The sequence below is a fragment of the Pogona vitticeps genome, chromosome 3 (genome assembly GCF_051106095.1).
Source record: "Pogona vitticeps strain Pit_001003342236 chromosome 3, PviZW2.1, whole genome shotgun sequence".
NCBI lineage: Eukaryota > Metazoa > Chordata > Lepidosauria > Squamata > Agamidae > Pogona > Pogona vitticeps.
In genome coordinates this window covers 28,544,010-28,569,120 of record NC_135785.1, presented here as the reverse complement: position 1 = coordinate 28,569,120, position 25,111 = coordinate 28,544,010, and the positions used below count along the sequence as shown (strand labels likewise).

The 25,111-nt window shown below is 41.6% G+C and overlaps 1 long non-coding RNA gene across 1 annotated transcript in view; it reads left to right on the top strand.

Annotated features, from left to right (window-relative positions):
* Positions 1–68: 68 nt before the first annotated feature.
* The window catches only part of LOC140705524 (uncharacterized), a 44,156-nt gene continuing 19,113 nt past the window's right edge, over positions 69–25,111 (top strand). The window contains exon 1 of the long non-coding RNA XR_013542951.1: positions 69–369. This is a non-coding gene — a long non-coding RNA (uncharacterized LOC140705524). The remainder of the gene's footprint in view (positions 370–25,111) is intronic.

Sequence of the window (25,111 nt, the reverse complement as noted above, 5' to 3'; positions counted from 1 at the left end):
AGTTTAATGAGGAGGGCCAAGCTTATTCCTATAAAAAGGCCTCTAAAAACCCTCTTCCATTTTTTTTAAAAGACAAGATCACTCTGATTTATTTTTATTTTTAGAAATTGAGGTCGAGTCTAACCAGGGGGCCCTCGTGTGCCACGCTACTCTCATTTTGCCCCCACCGTCGCTCGAACTCCCCTCTCCTTGACCCTCAGCCACACCTCGTCGGTTCTTGCGGACCAATCAAGCGCTCGCTGAGCGAAAGGAACGTGTCGTTGCAATGCCTGCATTTCTATGGTAACGCAAGAGCAGTGATGGGCTTGCACACGCTACGGGAAGGACTCCTGAATTAGCAATGTGGAGATAAGCCGCTCCACAGCAGGGGTAATTATAAATAAAATCCAGACCTCTTGGTTTCCTCTGAACTCTTTGCGTGCAGGAGTGAATGAGTGAGTGAGTGGAGATATATATATATATTTTTCTCTTTTCCCCATAGCTGGTTATAGATTTGTAACGCAATGCAGGTAATGTCAAAACACCTTATTTTTCTTATTTGCTTGCTTGCTTGATTTATATTGACTTGTTTTCTCAAAACTGGGACTCAGTTACGAAGTTGCAGCAATCCATGTTTGGCAACTTAGCTTGATTTGTAAGGGATCCATTTGGAGACAGCTCATCTTTCTTTGCATGTCTGATGTCTCAGGCACTTCGTACTGAAAGATTCATGTGGCAAAGGGGACAAGATAAAAGAAGGATAATGTATGGACCATAATATGAGATCTGTCCCAGGAGAAGTTCAGACCACACAGGAGAAGTTCAGACCACAAAGTTAAAATACTGATAAAAAGAAGAGGACAAACAGTTACAATGTTAAGGCACAATTAAACAAATTATAACATTAAAACAGTGGTTGTGAGTATGGCAATAAGAAAAAGATAGCATACCGCCATTAAACACCCGTTTCTCAGCAACTAGCCAATTTCCAAAAGTAAGCCTTGGGACAGGGGAGAACTTTATTTGTGGGCAGAAGGACTGCAGAGAAGGACTCAGTTTCTTGTGGAAGGGAGTTCCACAGCCTGGGAGCAATCTGACATGTTGATTACCCCAAAGTGGAGCATATCCTAGGGGACATGACATTCCAGTGGGTGTATGAAACACCGAGAAAGCGCCTTTTTATGTTAATTTATAAATGAAAATTTCCATTTAAAAATTGGTTGGTAGTAAAAGAGAGTTGGGAAGGTATCAGGATTTCTGTTTGTACTGGCTCAAAGATTAAGGAGAGCAGTGCGTAGACTAAAAACACAATAATAATCAGTATAAATCAGTATAAATGCATTTTATATGTTTTTTAACTTGTTTTAACTGATGTAAGCCGCCCCGAGTAGACGTTGTCTAGAGGGGCGGGGTAAAAATCAAATAAATAAAATAATAAATAATAATAAGTAATAATAATAATAACTTTGTTCCTTGAACAGCCATCCGGTAGCTAGAAATTAAGTAGGTGATGATGCTTCCTCAGCTGACTTGCCACAAAACTGCTTTATATCTAATCAGAGCATTTGTCTACCTATCCCAGCAAGACCGGCACAACTACGAGGGGGTGCTGATAAGTATTGAGCCTTTCCCAGAAAAAAATTGAGCTAGGAAACTGTAACTGCCACACTATTCTACATATTCCCCCAGGAAGTCAATGCCCTTGCGACAACTGTCCTGCAGCTTTTTAAGTCCCTGCAAATAAAATTCTTCTGACTGCTGGTGTAACCACTCATTTGCAGCATTAGGTGCCTTCAGAACACTCCTAGATCATTGTCCCTTTAGGTGTTTTTTGAGTTTCGGGAACAGATAATAGTCAGAAGGAGCCAGGTCGGGAGAATAGGGTGGATGGGGCATCACTTGAAAGCCTAAGGACGTCAGTTTTGCCATTGTTTCACCTGCAGAGTGTGACAAGGTGTTGTCATGCAACAGGATGACACCTTTGGAGAGCTTTCCTCGACGTTTTGCCTCAACTTTGTCAATAAAGCACAGTAATATTTTACATTGATGGTTGAACCCTCTTGGAGGTAGTCCACCAGCAGAACTCCCTTCTCATCCCCAAAAAAACTGTTGCCATTTGCTTCTGCACCAACCTTTGCACTCGGAACTTCTTTGGCCTGGGGGAACCATTGTACCTCCATTCCTTAGACTGTTCCTCTGTCTCAGGATCATAACAGTGGATCCATGTCTCATCACCTGTTACCAGTTTGCCCGGGAAATCTGACTCATTTCTTGCAAAATGTTCCAAAACAGCCACTGATGACTCCACACGTTTTCTCTTTTGTTCGGTTGTCCAAAGTTTGGGGATCCACTTTGCTGCCGGCTTTCTCATTTCTAAGTCGTTGTGGATAATGGCACCAACTCTCTCATGTGATATTCTCAGATATGTAGCAATACTTTTGGCTGATATTCGGCGGTCCTCCGTGATCATGTCATGGATGGCTTTTACATTTGCAGGCACAGAGACAGAAACAGGCCTTCCACTGGGTTTCTCACTTTCAACACCAAAATGGCCAGTTTAAAAATTGGCAACCCAGTGTTTAACTGTTGCATATGAAGGACCACTGTCACCCATAGTTTGTGACATTTCATCATGGATCTGCTTTGCATCTTTTCCTTGGAGAAACAGAAACTTGATTATGGTCCTATGCTCTTCCACGTTCAGCTTTTCTGGAGATGCCGCCATGTTCACTTTGGACCGGAAAATGAAAGTTATGTTAAAATCATAGGTAGTTGATTTTTGCACCATTGAATATAGACAAATTGGCCAATATACCCTGCAATCTATAGCTTCCTAGCTCAATTTTTTCTGGGTAAGGCTCAATACTTATCAGCACCTCAATACTTATCAGCACCTCCTTGTATTGGGCAGAGTGGGGTGACTGCCTATTGCCTTTTTTAGGTCCTTGAACCAGGGTGCCATGAAAGGGAAGTAAACTGTTACTGGCTTGATTTATCATTACAGGCTATTAAATTTATATTCCAAGGGAGAGGTTTTTGTAAGATTTTCTGTGTTCAGTGCCAGAATACAATGGTGCCCCGCACAGCGACGACAATCCGTTCTGGAAAAATCATCGCTATGTGGATTCGTCACTATACAGAACAAAAAAGCCCATAGGAATGCATTAAAACACGTTTAATGTGTTCCTATGGGCTGTAAACTCACGGTTATGCGAAAATCCTCCTTATAGCTGCCATTTTCGCTGCCTGGTAAGTCAGGAATGGGTGCGAAAACACAGCGCATGGCCATTTTAATTACCCGGTGGCCATTTTGGAACCGCCAATCAGCTGTTCCAAAAACATCGCTATGCGAAAATCGGTAAGCGATTTTTACTACCTAAATCATTGCAATGCGCAAAAAAGCCATCGCTATGCGGATTTGTCGTTAAATGGGGCGCGCGTTATGTGGGGCACCACTGTAATTTAACTAGCTATGTGTAGTAAAAAGCTTGACGAGAGAGGGCCAGAGATTGGATTTCTCCAACAAATTTAGGCTCATTGATTGATTCTAAACGTTGTAGTCTACAAAGGTCCCCCCTTTAGCTCTTTCTTGTTTAGTCGTTAAGTCGTGTCCAATTCTTCGTGACCCCATGGACCAGAACACGACAGGCCCTCCTGTCTTCCACTGCCTCCCGGAGTTGGGTCAAATTCATGTTGGTAGCTTCAGTGACAGTGTCCAGCCATCTCGTCCTCTCTCGTCCCCTTCTCCTCTTGCCCTCACTCTTTCCCAACATCAGGGTCTTTTCCAGGGAGTCTTCTCTTCTTATGAGATGGCCTGAGCTTCAGGATTTGTCCTTTTGCTCAACCGTAGCTCTTAGGGTTGAGCAAAGGCTGCTCTGACACAGGTAGCAAAATATCTTTGGCTGCCTATTCTCAGTACTGTCTAGTCTCACTGGCACCAGCTGTGGAGATTCCTGGGAATGAAGCTGAAGCATTCTTCCTTTAAAATATATGTTCTGCCTCGAGCTATTGTCCCTTCCATGTACACTATGCCAAGAAAACATCACCTGATTAATTTCTTGATGTCAGGCAGCTATGAGAGATACATAAGCAAGCCCAACTGCTCCTATACTGAATGGATATTATCACATTATTATCCTTACGTGTATCTACAAGTGCTGTAATGTACCTAATTAGGAGTGTTTCAGCTGTACTTATTTAGAGACCCTCTCAACTTTCAGGCTAAATCTTTGGGTCTCTGGAAAAGTGAATAACTGGGAACTATGGTAAGTGTTTTGGGAGTAGTACAGGACCAGTTAGGCTGTAGCCATATACAGTGGTGCCTTGCATTATGACGTTAATTCGTTCCAGCAAAATCGCTGTAGAACGAAAACATCGTAATGCGAAAATAAAAAACCATTGAAACACATTAAAACCCATTTAATGCCTTCCAATGGGCTAAAAACTCACCGTCCAGCGAAGATCCTCCATTTTCGGTGGCTGTCTTGCAAGGAATCCATCCAAGAAAACAGTGGGGAGCCATTTTATTTACCCAGCAGCCATTTTGAAACTGCCGATCAGCTGTAGGAAAATCGTCGTTTTGCGAAGAATCGGTTCCCGAAGCAGGGAACCGATCATCGCAAAGCGAAAAAAGCTTATTCAGACCATCGTTTTGCAATCGCAAAAACGTCGTCGTAATGTGGTTTTGTCGTAATGCGGGGCAATCGTAAAGTGGGGCACAACTCTGCTGAAATGGGTGGGGCTTACAGATACATACAGGATTTCATTGGTACCACTGTTTATCCATGCATTTCAATAGGTCTTTCAAGAGAGTTCGCCTTGTGCTCTGAAGCTGTCATGCTCCAATTTACGCTCATTTTGCAAATTAACTTTTACTATTTAGTCCATTAACACTGAACATCTATTAATTGTTCAGTCTGTTTTCAGCAATTTTGTGCCTGAATAATAAATGGAGTTTATGTTTGTGATGGATAAATAGTGGAAACAGAATTTCACCATTTAGCACAAACTAAGTTCTGCATATTCATATTTACTTTTCCTCCAATTATTTTTGAATACATTTTATTTTCCGTTCTCTCATACCAAAGTTATACATACATTTCAGCTGAGTTGTACTAAAATTTAATAATATGAAATCATACTTATATAGCCTAAACAATGGTATAATTAACCAAGTATTTTATAACCCGGCAGGATAACCTTCAGTCCATGGGCTTAATCTGGCTCATTAGTCCATTTTCCTCCAACCCTTTATGGAGTAATGGATCAAAAAAGAGCTTTAATTCATAGGAAACAGAGGACGAATGAAGTCTAGTTCCTTCCCCAAATGACTAGTTATTTGGCTGAGGACTGCATGACATCATAGGATGTGGTAATGATGACCTTCGATACCATTTAGCCTATAGAGGATTTCTGGCAAGGAATTTGACCCTCTCGCAACACTTTATGGTACTCTAATAATAATAATTAAGTGCTATCAAGGTGATTCTGACTCACGATGGCACTCATTCTAGGTAATTAATACTCAGGAGTAGTTTGTCAGCCCCTCCTCACGATGGCACTCTAGAGTGCAGCTTGCCCAAGGCTACATAGACTGGTGGTTCTCTCAGTTAATGAAACCCATGACCTCTGTTTCTGCAGCCAAGTGCTCCAAACCAGTGCTACCCTTTTGTTGTTGTTGTTTAGTCGTTAAGTTGTGTCTGACTCTTTGTGACCCCATGGACCAGAGTCCTGTCTTCCACTGCCTCCCACAGTTTGGTCAGCCCTACCTCTGTAATAACCCTTCTAATCTCTTATTCATTAACTTTCCAGTTATAGTGATAAACTGCTGATAAAACATGTAAATGGACAATATCCAAAAACATGTAAAGTTTCTAAATTTCTCAGTATAACAATGTTCTGTCTGTCTTGCTTTTCTAGATTTAATAAAGTTAAGCTTGCTCATGTGTGGGTACTCTTTAACACTCTTTCAAACAAATAAGGTGTGTCTCCCTCACCCCACTTCAATTATGGTTGATTAATGTTAATTTGATTTATTTAAAAAAAAAATAGAATTGATCCTCAGATATATCACCTGACAGTCATCTACCTGATGGATCTAATGCATTAGTATGCAAAAGTATATGTATTAAGAAATAATTCTATATAATGAGTTAAAAATACTCTGTAAACCTTTTAATTCCTCTTTGCTCCTGCCTAGCAAGGTGTTAGCAGAAGTCATAGCTTCAAGAATTATTGAGAGACTCCTTTAAAAAAAGATTAAAATAGCATTTTAAAATCTTGCAATACCTTGGGTTAGGTGTGGATAAAAATATGAATTAATATGAATTAATGATGTTGACTTATTTAGTTTTTAGACTATAAGCTGCTTTACTGGTACATTACCATGTAAATCTGAATGTGTGACTTCAGTAACAGTTTCCTTATTTTTAAAAAAATAGGGCTTAAAGTGACAGCTTCACAAATTAAGGAGACTATAGTTGAGAAGGCTAAAAAGGAAAATGTTTAAAGGAAAAGTCTTGGAAGCATTTGAGGAATACTTTGCACTTTAAATGTTTTAAGTGTACACTGTACACCAAAGATTTCAGTATGCACTTTAAAATGCAACTTGTGAATTTGACTAATGTGTGTCTCCATATTAGTATCTAGAAGCAAATTAATTCTGTGTCAAATTTGCACTTGATTTTAAGTTTGGGTTTGAGGCTGTGTAGAACGTGAAATGGGTTTCTATTTCTATCTTTTTTTTAAAAAAAACTGTCAGAGTGAAGTATATAGGAAGAAGTAGCTCATTAGTCTCTGGACAATTACAGGTTTTCCAGCTCTGTTTAACAATGCATTTGTAAAGGGAGACAGTCACACTATTCATCACCCATATATTGCAGGTGTGGGTGCTAGACTCAGGCTGAGAGAAACTCTAGTGAGTTCCTGATTGAAGAAAGATTCAGACCAGGGAATGGTGATACATTAGGCAGAGAGCCTCTTAGTCACTAGCCACACTCACTCTGCAGTGATTTAGATTAATCTTGATCACCATGTAACTGAAACTAACAAGGGAGAATTCAACAGAGGGAAATGTAGTGTTCGACTAAAGGTACAAGGTTTTTGCTGGGAAGACTTGACTCAGTAGTATCTGTGGAAAGGATCTTGGACTTATAAATGATCATAGGCTGGACATCAAGATATATGAAATACTGAGCTCATAATTAGAAGGCAATAGCACATTAGACCTCCAACCACGCAAGAGCCTGAGCAATCAGACTTGCAGAATGAAGTCTGTGTTTATTTCTCAATGACTGACTGATCATGAGGTGAGAGAAGCTCAGGTTAGTATAAACAGATTTCTTCTACACTTGCAGAAGATTTCTTTCTACTTTTGTTTCACTCCAAAAGCAGGCACGAATTGAGCAGCATAACAGTTCAAAAGTTTTTTTAAAAAAAAAAACACCAAAAAAAGCAAAGCCAAAATACTAAGATCGATGGATAAGTAAAAATATGAAGATTTGGAAAGAGTAGATGGATCAAACAAGGGCCAGGAGGAGAATGAAGTGGGCAGAGTACAGCAGATGCATAGAAGGGGAGTACCCTCTGAGTTGGGAGTGAAAGGTCAGAGAGCAGTTCTGGATGTGTATGGCCAGGTGGTGCTGGAATGAATGTGTGCATTCCAGTACATCCAGCAAAAAGCAGCCTCCTCACCTGTGGACAAAAAGATGGTAATAATCTATATGAACGAACAGTAAAAATATCAGAATGATCCATAACAATCATAAAAAAACTGAGAACACTGCTATTGTGGCCAAACTTCCATTACTTACGTATGCTAGCTAAGTCAAACAGTATGAATAGCAGTGGATTGCCACAAGCTGAGGAGTCAATGTTTCTGTTGCTCCTCATGTACCGCTCCTGTGACATGATGGGCAACGTGGAATACAAGGTCAACTCCTTAACTAATGACAATTTGATACTGTGATGTCGTGCCATTTGACACAAACACAGGAAAACCATTTTTTTCCCTTCAGAAAGCAATGCTGTGCCATCGTCTTCAGAAGGACACGCAGAACATATGGGATGAGGAGATGGCGCCTTCATTAGATCCATCAGGGACATATGTGGTTTAATAGCCATTATCTCGCTCTAAAGAAACCTATGCAGTAGTGATTTTTTGATAGATCATGTTCTGTGTATGAATTCCCAGAATTCTTTGAGTAAAGGCAAGAGACCTGAACAGATTCAAAGCAAGTAACAAATCTGGAGCTCTGATGTTGTCGGACTCCAATCCTCAGACCATTGGCTGTGCAGGCTCGAGATTCTGAAAGTTCAGTCTAATAATTTCTGGGACTTCAGAAGTTATTGGGAGTTCAGCTTCTAGATAGGGATTTGGGAATGAGCGAGATAAGAGCTTTGGGAACAGCCAGGGATTTGGGAACAAGTGAGATAAGAGTTTGCAGTATGTAGATACTTCTACTCAGATGTACAAAACCTTTCCATGGATGTTATCCAGGAAGAAAAGAAAAAAGGAAGGTGTGCGTGGGGGGAGATGTTTCTATCCTTGATCTTAGTATTTGCCTAGTCATCTCTATATGTCAGCACTGCATTGGTCAACAAGAGGTTTTTGATTGCTGTTTTTTACATTCTTGTGGAATTTATTTAAAGCAGGCTGTCTGTGTCATCTCTCTCATCTCTAAGGAAGCATAGCAAGGTAATAATGGTCACTTAATCAACCTTTTGCAATGGGGAACACGCTGATGCCAACTCTATGACTCTTGTCTGTCATAACATCAGCTATTTATAATCATGCCCTACCTGTTGGATAGCTAAGCCAGACTGGCACACACCTACGCATCTCATGATTTCAAGATGACTTAATGTGCTATAAAGTTGGAACTGACTTACAGCAACCTGAATCGGGTTTGCAAGGTAAGTAAATATTTAAGGAGCCACTGATAATGAATAATGAAGTATCACCTATGATGCAGACATAGATGCAAAAACAAAAAACATATTTTTCTTCTGCAACAGTATCATTGCAATTTGTATCATGAAGGGAGGGAAAGAAAGTACTGAGATCAAAACATAGAATTTGGCCAGAGTTACCTGTCATTAGGCTTTATTACAGAAGCCTTCCCATGTGACCATTTCATATCCCATTGTAGATTTTCTTAATTTAACAGAAAATTCTGGAGTCTGTTGCACCAAACCCAGCAAAAATATATATGGCTTCTAAAAAGCTAGCTATGAAATTCTATATATGTATATATAGGATTCCATAGCTAGCTTTTTAGAAGCTTTTTGTGTTAAATACATACCATAAATATATATTGGCTTGCACATACTCATGGCAGATTTCATGGCAGACTTCCTTCCCTGCTTCTTACCATGCCATTCCCCTGATGAAACTTATTGTTGCTGTGTTCTTTTGCATTGCTTCCAACAACCGTATGAAATAATTACTGTACCTCCCAAAGGTCTTGTCATTAGCAGTTTTGCTCAGGTCTTGTAAATTAAAAATGTTGGTGCCTCTAATGAGTCAATCCATCTCTTGTTCACTCTTCCTGTTTTCCTGCTGCCTTATACTATTTTTATTGCTATCGTATTTTCCAGTGAGTCTGTTCAAGATATGTTCAAAGTCGGATAACTTCAGAGTAGTCATTTGAGATTGTAATGAGGGACCAGACTTGAATGCACTTATTTGTATTTCTGGTGGCCTGTGAACAGCTTTCCCTCAACATCATATTTCAGATGAATCGGCTTTTTCCATGTCAGCTTTCTTCACTGGCCAGCTTCCACACTGGCACACAATAACCAGGAATACCATAGTATGGATGATCATGGGCATGATCTCCAATGACAAGCCCTTATTCTTAAATATATTTTCTAGTTCTTTTAGAGCTGCCCTCTCAAATTTCAGTCCTCTTCTGATTTCTTAGCTCATTGTTTTCTTCTGCCAATAATATGTTTTAATCTGCATATTTTATTGATTCCACCCATTTTTACTCCTCCCTCTTCTGAATCCAATTCAGCTTTTCATATAATATGTTCTTCATATAGATTGCATAGATAAGAGATTAAATGCACTCTTCTGTGACATGCTTGCAATGAGAAACCATTCTGTCTCTCCAGATCTGCCCTAACAAGAAAACTTTTGTCCAGAAGACAGTTACACATCAGGGCAATCAAACGTCTCAAGGCACACACTTTTCTTTTAGAATAATCCATGGCTTTTCATGATCAGCACAGTCAGGGGCTTTAATGTAATTTGTAAAGCACAGATTCATTTCCTCTGAAATTCTTTGGCATGCTCCAGCAGCCAATATAGATATGCAATATATTTTAAAAGATCTTTTCTAGTTCCTTTATAGCTGCCCTTCCAGATCTCAGTCTTCTTCTGATTTTGTAACTCATTGTTATCTTCTGCCAGTAATATGTTGTAATTTGCATATCTTAAATCATTGGTTCCACCCATTTTCATTCCTCATTCTTCTGAATCTAATCCAGCTAGTGTCTCTTCCTCTTCGGAATCCATCTTGAACATCTCACAATTCTTACTCTTGTCAGGGCCTTAATAAAGAAAAGGAAGAAGGACAAGGAGAAGGAGAAATGGTAGGTTGTCCAAGGTCAGTGGTAAACTTGAGTCAGAAGAAGTAAAGCATGACCACAATATAGATGGCCTTGGATGATAGTAAAGGGTCATCAAGAATTACAACACCACAAAACAAATCCATGGAAGTAAAAAATTGGGAACCAGTCTAGCATAGGCTGAATCCCTACTTGCTGATGTGCCTTTCAATTGCTCAGAATTAAGTTTCAGACTTTTTGCCCTCATCCAGTCCATCCAGTCCAGGCAATGATTTAGAAAAGGAACAATTTCCTTGGAGTTAAGTGGAAAGGAGAGACAGAGTTGGGTGCAATCTGCCTAGGGCTGGATCAGACTTCATAACATTTCCCAGTGTATGTGTTCATGGATCTGTTAAATACCATAGCAGACGAAACAGAGCTGTGAGGGACCACCACAGGCTAACAGCCAAGATATTGAACAGAATTCCCCCAGCATCACTTTCTGAAATTGCCCCTTGAGGAAGAACTGTCAATGGGTTAGGAAAGAAGAGGAAGAGGAAGAAGGAGAAATGGTAGGTTGAAACAATTTTCAAGGGATAAATTGTTCCAAAGTACAGTAGTTTACTGTTGCTGCCTTCTGTGTAGTATTAATAAGAAATAACCTGAATGTCATTTCCTTTGTCTATGAGAGATGTTCCTCTATCAATGGCACCTTCCAATACTGTTACTGCCAGTAGCTGCCCTGCAAGATCTTCTCCATCCTCATCACCACTGTTTAAAACAGTTTTCTCATGCTAATGTGGCTGTTCGTTCCTGAAGAGAATAGAATGTCTTAGACTGGTGTATCAGTTTTGTTCATTCTACTTTAACTTACTGCTTGGAGATCAGACTTGTAATGGAATCTAGCCTCTTGTCAACATTGCTCTCAGCTTCCCTGACATGCTAAAAATCCTTCATCACATTAAGGTGCGCGTCCAAGAGAGTAGGGGGCTATCATGCTTTGGGCATGTCATGAAAAGACATACTGGAAAGGATAGTCTGTCATCTTTTCATTACATATTTTGTGGAGTTTTACTTAGATTCAGCACCCAGCCTAGCTTGCTTTTGTACATGGCATGATGGACAGTGCCATTTTCTTCAGACAGGAAAAAGTTTTGCACTGGCCTTGATACAGACTAAGACTCTTTCAAGATTGCTACGTGGACAATTATGATCAAATATCCACAAGTTAAATTTCAGGAATTTTGTTCAAGTGTTTGGATGTGATGAAAGAATCCAAGATGGATCCATATTAATGTAGAGAATAAAATGGATGGCAGCAATTTAAATGTCTATGGATTTCAACGGATGGTTGGTGTGTATAAAACATACTTACCCACTGTCTTCTTCTATGGTCTGGGTTATTCATATATGTCACATCATAGTTATCTTTACATTCTGAAATATGACTTGTCTGCTAGTAATCTACTTACTTGTAAAATGAAACTGCTACCAACTTTCCTTCCCACTCAGTCTCATGTGTTGAGCATATGAATCAAAGTTAATTGGGAACTGTCTGTCTGTCTGTCTGTCTGTCTGTCTGTCTGTCTGTCTGTCTATCATTATCTACAGAGAAGCAGAACTTGAAACATCACTAAAAGATTGCAAGAAAGGGTTTTCCCTGCGAGAATTTGTGGTAATTGTGTCAGGAGAGAGTGGCTAGCAAGGCAAGCTTATGGCTATGAATTAGGAGTGATCACTCAAGATTGCATGAAGAAATAAAAGAAGAAATAAACCCTCTAATGTTTATTTTTCCATGAATGTACTTCTTGAAATGTATTTCTTGAAGCAAATTACATTAATAATAAAGCAGGATTAAACTTTGACTTGATTTTAGAAGCTGTACAGAAGCTAGAGTTGGCATCTGTGAATTACAATTTTACAAAGCAACTTTTATGAGATGAGATGGATGGTGCCAATTACCTACTATGCCCTGTCAGTCATATACTGGGATTACCAGAATGTGCCATTTCTAATCTATATTTTACTACATATCAGTGATCCTTATAACCCAGTTTAGAGTGGATGGGACCTCTTTGTTCTTTATATTGCTAAAAAAGAGAAAAGGAGAAAGAAGGGGGAGGGGAGCCAGTATGTATTTTGCTAATGAATGAAAATGAAAAACAGTTCTGCTGTTTCTGATTGACACCTCCTTGAGGTCCTAGGAGGAAAGGTGGGATACGAATGTATTCAAATGCACTCTGCCTTGAGTTATGTTGAAAAAAAAGCATGGCATAAATATAACAGTAGGCATCCATTTTCCTTCGTAGTGTGCTGTTTCAGTTATGCTGTTTACAGCTGAATTTTATATTACTCAAAACAGAGAATCACAATTTTTCTGCATTTCTTGCTTCCAGTCTAGGGATTATAACGTTATTAGGTTGCATCCAAATTACAGCAACCCTGGCAAGTTTTTCTAGGCATGTGAGATATTTAAGTAGCAGTTTTACCAGTGTCACACACACTCTTGGTAAATTTCTATGACCAAGCCAGTTTCCTACCACACTGGCTTGTCTTACTAGGGATCATTCTAGCCAAAATCTAAAATCATCATGTCATCTACCAGAGGGGAAGTGGAGATGCCTTGACCCTACAGCTCCCATAGGCCTTAATAATTAATCTTCTCTAATTAAGAGAGGTGATGATCTTGAAAATTTGCACACACATTTTGTGCCCTTTTGATTGGCTTAATAATGGTATTACATCAAGATGAATAAGGATTTTTTCCCTAGGTGGACAATAACCTTTGGGTTTTTTTCTGTTTTATCTACATCTTATGGAGAATGTCACCCAGCTGGAAAGATGATATGAGAAATCATCATAGAAACTTCTTCAGAATAAAATGAACTGGATTGCAGATTAGGAAATATTGAAAAGCACAGCTTTGTAGGGCAGGTCGGCTGCTGTGCAGTTATTAAGGGGTTTGAAAGACCTGAAAAACTCAAAGTGCATCAATAAGTAGATGTTTCGTAGGGAGAAAAACATATTACTTGTTTCCTAAAGTTCAGTGGGGAGAGATGGTGACCAGCCCAAGATAACCTGTGAGCTTCATGCCTGGATGAGCACTTCCACCTGGTTCTCCCAGGGCTTAGTCCAGCACTACCACACTAAGATTTCACAAATCAAAGGCCATATTATTTCCATCCTCAAGCACAGCAGCTTTTAAATCATTAATTTGGCTTGAGATACGCTCCCACATGCATTTAATTAATCAGTGGAAACTGCAGTCTGATCACTGCTGTCCAAATCCCAGTCCGTTAGACACTTTCCTTCTCTGAATGCAAAATAGACTTTACCCAATTTACTCAGTATTTCATTTCCCATTTCACTTTGCTGCCCCTTGCAAACTCTGTCCCATGTATGTATTTCCCATGCACTGGGGAAATCCCTTTTCTTTTTCAGACACTTTGTTCCAGAGTTGTTGCTGCTTTCACTTTTTTCAACAGCAGTGTCAAATTTAGACATTTTTACCCCAAAGCAGAAGAATCAAAATGACATTTTCCTGGCTTCAGTCTGGAACTCTTAAACAATGGCAGAGAGGAAAAACTGAAGGCCAAATTAAGCACTGTTCATGTAGAACATGTGTCAAATTCAAGGCCCGTGGGCTGAACCCAGCCCACCGGGCCATTTCTTCTGGCCCTCAGAGTGTTGCCTGCTGCTGTGCAGTATACAATACAGTGGCGCCTCGCTTGATGAGGATAATCCGTTCCAGCAAAATCGCTGTAGAAAAAAATCCTCATCAAGCGAAAATAAAAAACCCATTGAAATGCATTTAAAACCGGATCAATGCGTTCCAATGGGCTAAATACCTAATTGTCCAGTGAAGATCCTTCATAGGATGGCCGTTTTCCGGTGCCTGTAAAGTGAAAAATGCCTCCTAAAAACAGTGGGGAGCCATTTTGCACAGCGGGCAGCCATTTTGAAACCCGATGATCAGTTGTTTTCAGGGAAGCAGGGAACCGATCGTCGTAAAGCGATTTTTGGAAATTGAAACATCTTTTTGCAATCGCAAAAGCGATTGCAAAAACCTCACCGTCAAGTGGATTCGTCGTTTAACGAGGTAATCGTTAAGTGAGGCACCACTGTACACAGGTGCTTACTCGGCCATCCATAATGCTCCATATGCATGTTGGGAATCCGCCCAGCAGGACTTCTAATCCAAGCATTCCAAGCAGCGAAGAGTCAGAAACTGCAGCCACTTGGGCAGCATAAAGTACCTTGGGAAATGTAGTCCTCACTATTGCCCACTCCTGTTTTTACATTTATATAGTCTTACAGATACAACCAGCCCTTTGAGGGCAACCATAATGCTGATGTGGCCCAAGATGAAATTGAGTTTGACACCTCTGAGGTAGAACATCCAGACAGTGCAATGTAGAGCATTGGACAGGGAGCGGGGAGTCCTAAATTCAAATCCTCCCCATCACAAAGCTCATTGGGTGACTGTGGGCCAGCCACTCTCTGCCTACCCTACCTCACAGGGGTTCTGAATGATGTAAATGGAAAAGAGAGATATGCACATCACCATGAACTCCTTGGAAGAATAGTGTGATATACTGTAGATGTAAGAAATAAATTAAAAATACTCTTCTACTCTCCAATGCTCTGGACTACAGAAGTTGTCCAAGACAGTATTGCCAATTGCTGGATTACTGGCGAGCACCACAGTGGGAAGGCCTGTCTAGCATCTGCTGCATGGAACAATTTTCATTGTGTTGTGTACAACATCGTAAGATGCCTTTGCTCCTGCATATTTGAGTGGGAACATCTTCTAATTATAACCCTACATTTGAGTTTAGCAGCATTGTTGCTCCTGTTGTGTGATCACCCGTGTGGGAAGCAAGATGCACAGAAATGCAAAACATCACATTTCTGACTCTGATGCAGACACTATAGAATGCATTATCGAAAGGGGTTATCTGGCACCACCTCTCATTGTTTCCAGAGGGTGGCAAAAATGTACTCATTGCATCAGACATTTGGAAATGTTTAATCACCAGAAATGGCTGTTGTTTGAGAGCAGGGATGGGAACTATATGGCCCTCCAGAGTTTTTAGACTGGTCTTCCTGTGGCTATGCTGCATACAGCTGATGGGAGTTGCACTCCACTAACATCTGCAGGGCTATCTGCCCCTTCCCCCTCATTGTAGGAGATCAACATGTGCCTTTGGGTTGCTGCTGCTTAGTGGTTCTTACGTATTTATTACCTTTGCCATCCTACCTTCCCTCTAGTGACTGGAGGCAGCTTATATGGCTCTCCACCTTGTCCTCACAACATCCCTATGGGGTTGGTCAGATTAAGAAACTATGACTAGCCAAGATCATCCACTGAATTTCACAGCTGAGTATTTATACCCAGGTTTCCCTTGTCCTAGTCAAACTGTCCAACCACTACAGTGTACTGTTTAATTATTTTATAATGGCTTTATAAATGGTTTCCAGTGTTGCCTTTTATGGTTGGATGAAGCCTCTTTGAGGGACATGTTTTCCGAAAGGAAGGTGGGTTTAGTTTTTCAAGATTTATCACAGGCAACATTTTTTAAATGCCTCCCCACCGAGGAGTTGTGGCAGATGCAAGTACGGTTGCTTAGTTTGCCTCTGTGCTCCCGAGGATGAACTTTCATTATTCTGCGGGCTTCCTGGTAGATGAGTCATTCGTTATGTCATTTTCCGATAGAAATGAATTAGCTTCCTCTGAGTTACTATCTTGGCAGGAAATTTGCTTCAACTGGTTTCATCAGTGAATGTCTTAGGATTTACCATAAATCTGCAGTATTAAAAAGGGTGCCTCAGCTTATTTGGAGATGCCTGTCTTAATTTCTGAAAGTGTCCACCCTATACTGTGAGGCAAAAAGACAGGAAAGTCACTTCATAAAAAGAATTTTTTCCCATGACTTGTTGCAGCATTTTTAAAGGAGTAATTTATTGCTATCACTCATTGCCCCATTAAAAAATAACTTGCTGAATTACTTAATTTTTCATTGCTTTTCATTACCTGATATAGTGGGTGAGTGGCATCTGAAAGTGAGTGAAAGCCCTGTTGGTGAGTGAAACTTTCCTGTCCAAAATACTTTTGACATGCCTAAAATGTCCTTTAAAGGTAGTTTTGAATAATAACTAGAAAACATTACTTGTTATATTGTCGTTCCTACTACTTAATGTTACTGTTCAAGTGTAACCTCATCATATCCTCACTACCAAGAATAGTAATCCATTACCAATAATCACATAGAACAATAATGCATTATAGGTAATTCCAAAGCTCATTATTTCCTTGCTCTGGTGTGACATTATGTACATGGCCGTTTGAAAGAAGCAAAATGTTGGGAACTAGGAGTGTGCAGAAGCGACTGTCCTACTCTGTGCCTGAGTAAAGACTATACAGATGGGGGCAGACCTGCTATGTACCCTTTAAGAAATATTCTTACCTGCTTAATCCTAAAATCAATAACACTATGCATTTCTGGATGACTGGTTAAAAAAAAAAAACACCAACCCTGAGAATGAGGTGGGAAATGCAACCAGCAGTGACTTGGAGGTGATTATGCAGTGCCCTAATTGTGTGACCTACTCCCTCAAAGCCCATACAACATCTTTCCACAGCTTCACACACACACACACAATCAGAATATGGTGTTGTAGTTCTGTGCCATCAAATTGCATCCAACTGATGGCAAACCCTTATGAGACGTTTTATTTATTTATTTATTTATTTTCTTTTATTTATATGCCGCCCACACTACCCAAAGGTCTCTGGGCGGCTTACAACATTTAAAATACAATAAAATTTAGAACAATTAAAATATAATTAAAATATATATAAAAATTACCATCGGACCCACAGCTAATATTATTTCAATTAAAAGCCTTCTGGAACAGGAAGGTTTTGACCTGGCACCGAAATGTCATCAGCATCGGCGCCAGACGAATCTCAGTCGGGAGGGCATTCCATAGTCAGGGGGCAGCTGCCGAAAAGGCCCTTTGTCTACAAGCCCTCTTACCTCCTTAAGGGACGGCTCTTTCAAAAGGGCCCCCTGGCTAGATCTTAACTGCCAGGTAGGTTCATATGGAAGGAGGCGGTCCTTCAGGTATCCAGGGCCCAAGCCATTCAAGGTATGTGAGATACTTATGGAGTAGTTGTATCATTATTGCTACCTTCCAATGAATTTCTGTGAAGCTTCAGGACCTTCAGCCCTAGTCCATCACTTTATCTGCTACACCACACTGGCTCCTGTAATAATATTTCAGTAAAATTCAGTAGAGTTAACTATGCTGAAGAAGAAAAGAAAAAAGATTATTCCAACATGTGAAAAGGCTATCTAAATAGCAATGCAAATATTTCTTTTTTGCTTTATCATTCTATGGAATGGCTGGAAAAGCAGCTGCAAAGGGATAGCTGTACTTCATGCTCCTCGCCCTTGGAACAACCTACCTCCTGAGATTCGCGTGGCACCCACGCTGGGTATCTTTAAAAATCAACTAAAAACATGGATGTTTCGGCAGGCCTTCCCTCCAGACAATTCCTGATGCCCTCTCCTCTCCCTCTCCTAAGGTTTCTTCTATTTAACATTTTTTATACTATTTTATGCTGTTAGCCGCCTAGAGTGGTCTTAACCAACCAGATAGGTGGGATATAAAATAAATTAATAAATAAATACCTCAGTCTGCACCCTCCCTAATGCCCTGTGGTTGGAGCATCCAGGAGAGATCTTAGGTTTTGTTGGGTGGTTCAGTTGTAACTCCCCTTCTCCTTTGGTGCCTGCAGCTCAGTCTATATGCTTTTGCTTTTAATTTCCTCTTTCTCATTTCACCCTGTGGGTGAACAGCGGCTCCTTCCTCTACCCTCTACTCATTCTAGAACAGCAGAAACACTCCTGAGTCAGTCAATTTTTGCACATTTGTGCAAAGACGGTGCCCATCCTTACTGGGAACTCATATCTGGCTTGTATGGCTAAGGAATTCCAAAGCACTTAAGCAATAAAATGCTAATGTTTCTTACTGGCTTTTCCAATTATCCTACCTTAAGTCAGGACTAGACTTCTTAAAATATTACAGATCAGTAGCTATCATCTGGCTTGGGGTTCTGGGATGATCAACATATGTCTTATAATTAACCCAGATAGGAGAGGTCTCCAATAAATATACTGTATAATCTATAGATTACATAACATTGCATGTATAATGTATTCACTACATTGTCTGGAGGCACACCCTGTTATCTGGGTTATTTTTAAGAAACATATTTATTAAATATGATGGTAGATGTAGTCATGGCATCTTGAGGATAGTATTAGACATGGTTGCTAAACAATTTCCATGACGGAGATAAGTGGAGTGGGAGGGGTGTAGCATCTCTGTGGTGTGGTTGCTTAAAAACCCTGTTTCAACATCTGTCCCCTCAGCAATATTAAGTGGAACTGGATGACATGGATGACCTTTTTGGAAAATAAGGTTTAGATGTCCCTTGGTTTCTGAAGAGTTCACCCATATGCGCAGGGCTTTCATTCCATTAGTCCATCCTGCACATGGTTGGTGGACATAATGTGGATGGCAGAGTGCTTAATGAACAGCAATGCAAACATACAAGAGATGTAATTGGGATTGACCTGACCTGTAGACAACCATACAATGTCTTAGCCCATGGTTGCATGCTGGCCACGCATTTCCCACTTGTGCTGTTTCAATTTGATGCTTTAAATATACAGTGCAGGTGAGGTTGGGTCTGAATTCCACCCATCATGTATTTCCGTTAGAGTTTAGAAAAAAACTTCTTAAAACTATTGCTACCAGAATGGCTGTCCTAATTCTGTGAGTTGTAATCCAGAAAGCAATGCTTGGGTAGGATGATGAAACTGAAGCTATAAAACCATCCTGCAATGGTGCAAAAGAAAAAAAAGGCGGGGGGATGGAGATAACTTTTTACTTGGACCAAGGATATTCCAGAAACTCTATATGAATGGGCTCCTCTACACAAGGAGTGAAAAATAGAGTCGGTTGGGAGGAAACTATCTTCGTTTAGTCTCTCCTCTGAAGTAAGAAGACAAAGGATTTTCTCAACCCCCATTCTCCAAGCTTAGAAAAGATTTTAAACTACAGGTCTCAGAAACCCATAGCCAGAATGAGCACACTGACTGGGGAATTCTACAAGCTGTAGTGCAAAAAATTAACTTTTTTTGCTCTGCCCACAGAAAGGTGCTTACAGATAAAGTTAGCTGTCTAGCTGTATCTTTGGCTGGTATCTTTACCAAGCCTTAATAGTCTTCCCTTTGTTGACAGTTTGGAGGCCTACTGCTTTGTTTACACGAGGGAGCCCATGAGGGAAGCTATTTGGAGCCATCAATGAAAAAAGACCATCTTTTTCCTAAATGGTGTTTTAAAATCTCTCTTATGTTTTATATGGCAGATTTTGGTCTCACTCTGTGGTGGTCCTTATTATTATACTATTGTTTCAGCAGCAGCCGTTACACGGTTATAGTCTCTTTACATATACATTGAGCATACCAATGTAGTTCCCATTTCTTGTGGCACCTATTGAAATCTGAGGGAATCTTTTCAACTCCAGGAAAGGATGAAAATGTCAGGGAGAACAGCATTGATGGTGGTGAACATGGTGGTTTTTGAAGTGAGAAGGGGTTTATAAAGCCTGCCAAGCCAGGGTGCTCATATCTGTCCATTCCCTGATTGCCGGAGTTCCCTGCATTAGTGTGAAGATGTTTGTATGTATTCTGCACTTCCACAGTATAAACATATTAGAAGGCCAGGAACAAGGAGAGGAGACTGGTCAGAGAACCAGAGCATGCATGTACTTGGGCTCACAATGCCATTTGGAGCAAGGAACATTGTGGAGTGTCAGTGTGATACACAAGCCTTCTTTCTGCAAGCCCTGGGATCACTGGTCATGGTGCAACCTAAGGGGAGAATCCTTATGGACTGGTAGTGAACTTTTCACAAGCCCTACTAGTAATGCAAGGCCATGCAGGATATATGAGCCCTAGTGAGAATGGCTGAAATCACTACCAGATATGTTTTGCTTACTGCCTGGCCACCAAAAAAATATGTCTCTGTGTTGCCATGACATAATTATCCAGTTAGCCAGGTTGTACATGGATTCAGGAATCATTTACCTGGATTCCCCTCATGCCTGTTTTCACAGTCAGTTGCCCAGTTTTGACCCTGTGCCAGGCCTGCCTCCTGGTTCCAGATTTTGGTCCTGAAATCTCAAGAAATGGGCTGTTCTTGACGTGGTAATCCTATAACCAGTTCAGACACTGGGTGGGGTTTTGCCTTGTTTTTATAGTAGTTCTGCACAGTAGAAGTGAGACAGCAAAAGCTAGCTCTAAACTGACTACCCTGTTTCCCTGAAAATAAGACCTAACCTGAAAATAAGGCCTAGTATGATTTTTCAGGATGCTTGTAATATAAGCCCTTCCCCCCCTAAAAAAATAAGCCCCAGTTGAGTGAAACCCTGGCCTCCACCATTGTGCAGCTACCAGAAGAAGATGACAGGACTGTATTTGAATCAATGTAGCTTGCTGTACATGAAAAAAATATAAGATATCCCCTGAAAATAAGCCCCAATGCGGTTTTTGGAGCAAAAATTAATATAAGACCCTGTCTTATTTTCAGAGAAACAGGGTAGATTAGTGTAGTTAGTAATCAGAAGTCCTTTGAGCAAGTAAATTCTGTCTAATCCAGGGTGCCATTGGCTTTGATTTAATGGGCAGGTAGATGGTAGTCTCACGTGAAGACATTTTTCCTGGTTGACTACGTTCAACGGATTTGCTGCTTGGGTAACAGCCTGTCCTCCATATTATTTTACCCAGGCTTCGTGCTCTGGAGAGGACACTCCAGCTTCGCATACAGCGTCGAAACAACACGGGAAGTAGCAGTTACCGGTTATAAGTCTCTGCTCAATTGGCGTAGAGCAGGACGCCAGGGGCTACTTCTGACGGTGGGAGAGGTCATTGCACCTCACTAGGTAGATACCACCCGCCTTAAGCTGGGCAGCCCCCAGCCAGTAAGGTGCTACCTCGCCACGGTCTGTTAACTTCACGGGGTGCGTGGGGTTTAGGGTCACACCCGACAAGCAGATCGATAACCGTGCACCATGCAACAATCACAAGAAAACTTCTGCCCTTAAGCTGGGCACCTGGAATGTACGGACAATGACCCCTGGCTTTCCTGACTATGGCTTTCCTGACGACCTCCAAGAAATAGACGATATGCGCAAGACAGCTGTCATTGACATGGAATTAAGTAGACTACAGATGGACATTGTTGCCCTGCAAGAGACAAGATTGCCAGACTCGGGATCTGTCAAAGAAAAAAACTTCTCATTTTTCTGGCAGGGAAAACCATCGAATGAGACCAGGGAATATGGTGTTGGCTTTGCAGTCAGAAATACTCTCCTGAGATGCATTGTTCCACCTACTGTGGGGAGTGAAAGAATCCTGCCTCTGCAGCTCCACTCATCAGCAGGACCAGTAACCCTCATTAGTGCATATGCACCAACACTGTCATCCACTCCAGAAGTGAAAGACAAATTCTATGACGATCTGGCAGCTACTATCCAAAAAGTCCCTGAAAGAGAGGCACTGTTCATTCTTGGAGACTTTAACGCTAGAGTTGGTGCTGATCATAATTCTTGGCCCACTTGTCTAGGCCGTTTTGGCATTGGAAAGATGAATGAAAATGGCCAACGCTTGCTGGAGTTTTGCTGTTATTATGGTCTCTGTGTCAGCAACACATTCTTTAATACGAAGCTGCAACACAGAGTTTCCTGGAGACATCCAAGATCCAAGCATTGGCATCAGCTTGATCTGATCCTCACTAGACGTTCTAGCCTCCCTAGTATTACGATCACACGCAGTTACCAGAGTGCTGATTGTGATACTGATCACTCCCTGGTGTGTAGTAGAGTAAAACTACGAACAAAGAGAGTATATCACACGAAAAAGGAAGGAAGACCACGTATTGACATCAGCAAGACTCGTGATCAAAGAAAAGTGAAGGAATTCGCCCAAGCACTCGAGGAAGCCCTCCCAGGCCCGGCTAATGTAAATGCACCTAAACGATGGGAACACTTCAAGAACGTTGTCTATAACACCGCCTTGTCCACCTTTGGCAAGAAGACCCAAAAGATGGCTGACTGGTTCGAAGCCCATTCAGAGGAGCTAATGCCAGCCATCGAGGATAAGAGAAGAGCTCTAGCAGCATACAAAACCTGTCCTAGCGAGTACAACTTGCAAGCTCTTCGAGCTGCTCGTAGCCAAGTCCAACAGGCTGCCAGGAGATGCTCCAATGATTATTGGCTCCAGCTCTGCTCCCAGATACAGATAGCAGCGGACACAGGTAACATCAAAGGAATGTATGATGGTATCAAGCAGGCCTTAGGTCCAATGCAGAGGAAATCTGCTCCCTTGAAGTCTGCTACAGGTGTGCCCATCCAGGACCGAGCACAGCAGATGGAACGCTGGGTACAGCACTACTCCGAGCTATATTCCAGAGAGAATGTAGTAACCGAAGAAGCATTAAATAACATTGAGTGCCTGCCTGTCCTGGAAGAGCTGGACAGTGAACCAACCTTAGCAGAAATAAAAGCGGCCTTGGATTCCCTTGCCTCCGGCAAGGCACCTGGAAAGGATAACATCCCTGCTGAAGTGCTGAAGTGCTGTAAGGAGATCATCACCACTGAACTGTATGAAGTCTTTTGTCTCTGCTGGAGGGAAGGTGGAGTCCCACAGGACATGAAGGACGCAAACATCGTCACATTGTACAAGAACAAAGGCGACAGGGGTGACTGCAATAACTACCGTGGCATCTCTCTTCTTAGCGTTGTAGGGAAGCTGCTTGCCCGTGTTGTGCTGAAGAGGCTCCAGGTTCTTGCAGACAGAGTCTATCCAGAATCACAGTGTGGATTCCGAGCTAATAGATCCACCACTGACATGGTATTCTCCCTCCGACAGCTGCAGGAGAAATGCAGGGAACAACAACAGCCACTCTTAGTGGCCTTCATAGACCTTACAAAAGCATTCGACTTGGTTAGCAGGGATGGCCTTTTTAAAATACTTCCCAAGATTGGATGTCCACCCCGTCTCCTTAACATCATCAGATCCTTCCATGAGGGAATGAAAGGCACTGTAGTTTTTGACGGCTCAGCATCAGACCCCTTTGACATCCGAAGCGGAGTGAAACAGGGCTGTGTCCTTGCACCAACACTTTTTGGGATCTTTTTTGCTGTCATGCTGAAGCATGCCTTTGGAACTGCAACCGAGGGTGTCTATCTCCGGACTAGATCAGACGGAAAGCTCTTTAATCTCTCTAGATTGAGAGCGAAGACCAAAGTCCAACTGAAATGCATGCGGGACTTCCTCTTCGCAGATGATGCAGCCATTGTTGCCCACTCTGCTGAAGACCTCCAACAACTCATAAATCGATTCAGCAAGGCCTGCCAAGACTTTGGACTAACAATCAGCCTGAAGAAAACACAAGTCATGGGCCAGGGTGTGGACTCACCTCCTTCTATTACCATCTCCACACAAGAATTGGAGGTTGTTCATGACTTTGTGTACCTTGGCTCAACCATCTCTGACACCCTGTCTCTGGATGTTGAGCTGGACAAACGCATTGGCAAAGCAGCTACCATGTTCTCTAGACTCACAAAGAGAGTATGGCTCAATAAGAAGCTGACTACACATACGAAGATCCAGGTCTATAGAGCCTGTGTCCTAAGCACACTCCTGTACTGTAGTGAGTCCTGGACCATTTGTGCACGGCAGGAGAGGAAGCTAAACACCTTCCATATGCGTTGTCTCCGACGGATTTTTGGTATCACCTGGCAGGACAAAGTTCCAAACAGAGTAGTCCTAGAACGAGCTGGAATTTTCAGCATGAACACATTACTGAAACAGCGACGTCTACGTTGGCTTGGGCACGTCGTGAGAATGGCTGATGGTCGGATTCCAAAGGATCTCCTGTATGGAGAATTAGTGCAGGGAAACCGCCCCAGAGGGAGACCACAGCTGCGATACAAGGATATCTGCAAGCGAGATCTGAAGGCCTTAGGAATGGACCTCAACAGATGGGAAACCCTGACATCTGAGCGTTCAGCCTGGAGGCAGGCATTGCATCACGGCCTCTCCCAATTTGAAGAGACCCTTGCCCAGCAGGCTGAGGCAAAGAGGAAGTCACAAAAGCAGCAAAACCAGGGAGCTGGACAGGGGACAAATTGGATTTGTCATCAGTGTGGAAGAGACTGTCATTCTCGAATCGGCCTCCTCAGCCACACTAGACGCTGCTCCAAGTCCTCCATACAGAGCACGATACCATAGTCTTTCGAGACTGAAGGATGCCTAACGTTCAAATCCCCATTTGGCTGTGGAAACTCACTGGGCAATAGCATCCAACTGAACAAAGTACAATTAGGATTGCAATAAGTGAGAAGTAAATTGACAGCATGTAACAACAATCACATATGGCATTAGTCCTATGACGTTCTCAGAGCACTTAGAAGCTTTTGTAATACAGCTTGCTTAGTTTTGGG